The sequence below is a fragment of the Musa acuminata genome, chromosome BXJ2-6 (assembly GCF_036884655.1).
Source record: "Musa acuminata AAA Group cultivar baxijiao chromosome BXJ2-6, Cavendish_Baxijiao_AAA, whole genome shotgun sequence".
Lineage (NCBI taxonomy): Eukaryota > Viridiplantae > Streptophyta > Magnoliopsida > Zingiberales > Musaceae > Musa > Musa acuminata.
In genome coordinates this window covers 24436844-24439979 of record NC_088343.1, presented here as the reverse complement: position 1 = coordinate 24439979, position 3136 = coordinate 24436844, and the positions used below count along the sequence as shown (strand labels likewise).

Genomic DNA, 3136 nt, shown 5'->3' with positions numbered 1-3136 from the left:
AGAAGTTTGAATTGGGCTGAGGCAGTGGAGAGCTATTCAGAATTATGGGCAAGTCTTGTTTGTTATTATGTTATTGTTGTATAAGCATATTCTGTATCTAATGAAATGTTGTCGATGAACCGAAATGGATATACCTTGTAAAAGTATTAGACGATCTCTCTTATTTGGAATTTCTTAATGTTAAGTCTAGTTTATGATGATATGAACTTATGGTAAATGGTTGGAGTTTTGATTGTATAAAATTACTTAGTTTGTGGATTTATAAATGTTGTTCAGGTTTGTTAAGTTGGCTTAAGTTGCCATAAATGTGAATTATCCAGAGATGTGATTTATGATTATAAACTGCACAGGTTTTATAGATGTGAATTTGATAGAATGTTTTTCAGTGTCCTCAAACGTTAGTTTGGATCCTGGATTGGTTTGTGATGAAAATTTTAATATCATGGATATTTTGAGGGGCGTGACATAGGGGACCAGCGTCGTAAAATCATTGGATGGCCGCGAATAATCCAGAACCCTTCAAGGACCCGTTGCAAATCTATTTCAGAGTATAGCATGCAAACAAAGAAACAGTTCTCCAACATATGATGGTCAAATGTCGATATTCTCCATCTATTTTTGATAAATGATGATAGTGAAAAATAGGATATTTTGAGACCTACCACATAGCCAACAATCGTCATAGACCATGTCTCAATTAGCTTTGCGGAATTAACTATCTCGTATACAGCAATCTTCTTTTCAGCCTAAACTTCTAGAGCAAAGAATTCCAAACTGAGGTTCGAGTTACCAATCGGAGCTTTGAAGAGACTAGTCTAAGGCCGAGGTTCACTAGAAATAAGAGCAGGAGGCCGTGATCTAGAGAGCGACTTACTTTGATGCTGTTTCGTCGAAGGAACATCTTGCCGGAAAGAAGGTAGTGGAGGAGCAACTTAAAAGGTAAGGGCGGGGAGCCTCGCCGTCGAATCTATCCTCCGCCATTGTCCCCAGAACCAGGGGCTATCGCTGTCATGTCCCGACCCTCTTTTCCTTTTGAGAAGGGGAAGAATAGCAAGTTGGGGGTGAGCGTACAATTAATCCCTGTTTTGGAAAGAGGGGCTGTATAGAGAGATCACAGTAGCGTAGAACTAATCATTTTTTTTTTTTTTCCTATAAGAAGGAACTCTTCTTTACGCAATTGCCGCCCCAACTCTGTTCCACTGAGCAGAGCAAGAGAGAAAGGTTGCGATTTCAGCTTTCTCCGGTCTCTCCGCTTTTCACCGATGAGCAGAGCAGGAGAGTAGAGGGCTGAACCGAGCAGAAACAGGTTGGGAGCAAGGGATGCACCTCCTTCTCCGATCTCGCTTCTTCCTTCCCCTCGTAGAAGTTTTCTTGATGTTTCTTCTTTCCTCCCTGTTCTGTTCGTTCTGAATGCAGATCTCTTCCCTTCTTGCAGAAGAAGGAAGAGACAACCCCTCTTCTTGTTCGCGTAAGAGGAAGGACGAGAGCAGAGAGTGCGACCTCCCTCCTCCGGTCGATCTCGCAGGTCTGCAGCAGTCGCCCCTTTACCCGAAGCTCGCCGCCGCCGACGTCCAGCGGTGAAGAGCGCCGACCGCTGGAAGTAGCAGCCACCGATCGCCAACAGCTTTCAGATCTGCTGGCCGCGAGCCTTCACCCTCCTCTGTTTCTCGAGAGGAAAGAGGAGCAGTGCCGCCGCCTCTTCCTTCCTCTTCCTCCTTCGCCGATCTCTTATCCTTCTCTACTCCACTCCTTTTCCGATCTTGCTGGCCAATCGCGCCTGTGCTCCAGCCGTCACAGAAGCGTGCGGAGAAGATGCCCCCTGCGGTGCCTCCACTTAGAAGAGGAAGAAGGAGACCCCTCCTCTGTTCGCGCAAGATGAACAGAGCAGATCTCCCTCCTTCGATCTCGCGCAAGAGGAACAGAATTCTCCTTCCCGTTCTTGTTTCAATTTCAAGATCCGATCTGCCCCAATCTCTTGTTTCAGCAATAGGAGAGCAGATCTGTTCTACAAGAAGAAGAAAAAAAGAGCGATCCTCTCTCCGGTCGCCTTGTGCTCCAGCCCGACCACGACAAACCTCTATTCACGTAAGAGGAAGAAGAAAAACAGAGGATACGATCTCCGATCAACCTATGCCACTTTCCTCGTCGTCGCTTTAGTTTAAACTTCGACATCAATTGATTTTCATCATAAAAAAAAAAAAAATTATTGAATTTTGAATTTTGATGATGAAATCAATTGATGTGTTTATCATTTAAAGTGCATTTAAGTGATGCAAGACTAGCTTCGATTAGACAAGAAAAATCGGATGTTGGACCAGAGTAAACATGTTAGAAGATAGACGCCAGGCTAGGCGATCGGTCAATGTATTGGTAGAAGACTTCATGCTGTGAATTTAGGCATCGGGCTGAAGGATTGGACATTGCGCCAAGGAGATACATGCCGATTGAGCAATATACCGAAAGAGAGGATGATGCGTCGAAAGATCGGACGAAGCGCCGGATGAACCAATGACATACCAAACAATATAGAATTTGCTTGTAATCAATTATATCTAGATCGAGTTAGTTTAGAGTCTAATTGAGTCGATTTAGAATGTAAATAGGGTAACTCAATTATGGGCTAACTAGGCCCAAAGTGGGGCTATTTAGGCCCAAGAAAAAGGCCCATTTAGTAACCCAAAAGTTGGGTCAAGTGGTGGCACCGTCGGTCCAAGTGATGGCACTACTAGTGGCTTAGTCTCCGAGGCACAATCTCCAAGACTATGTCAGGTGGTAGTACCGTCAGATTGGGCAATGATACCGCCCAAACACAATCTCCCAAACTATGTCAGGCGGTGGTACCGCCAGGACCTGGGAAACCCGGGATGAGACCTTTTTTTGCTCCAATTTTGAAGGCATTTGAGGTCTATAAATACCCTAGCTATTCCTGTATGGAGAAGCAAGAATTGAGCATGAAATTTGTTCGGATCAAAAGCACTAAGAGGGGGGGGGGGGGGGGGGGTGAATTAGTGCAGCAGAAATCTTTCACTATTAAAATCGAAAGCTGTGTTCGTTTGATAAAAACGATTTCGATATAAAAGCTGATTCTAAGATTACTTTAACTTAAGATTAAGTGAGATGACGTTAAAGTAAATCT

The 3136-nt window shown here is 44.1% G+C and overlaps 1 long non-coding RNA gene across 1 annotated transcript; it reads left to right on the top strand.

Annotated features, from left to right (window-relative positions):
- The first annotated feature begins 1166 nt into the window (after positions 1-1166).
- On the top strand, positions 1167-2211 carry LOC135613565 (uncharacterized). Its single transcript, XR_010487335.1, has 2 exons — positions 1167-1306; positions 1417-2211. It is a non-coding gene; the product is annotated as an uncharacterized LOC135613565 (long non-coding RNA).
- The last annotated feature ends 925 nt before the right edge of the window (positions 2212-3136 follow it).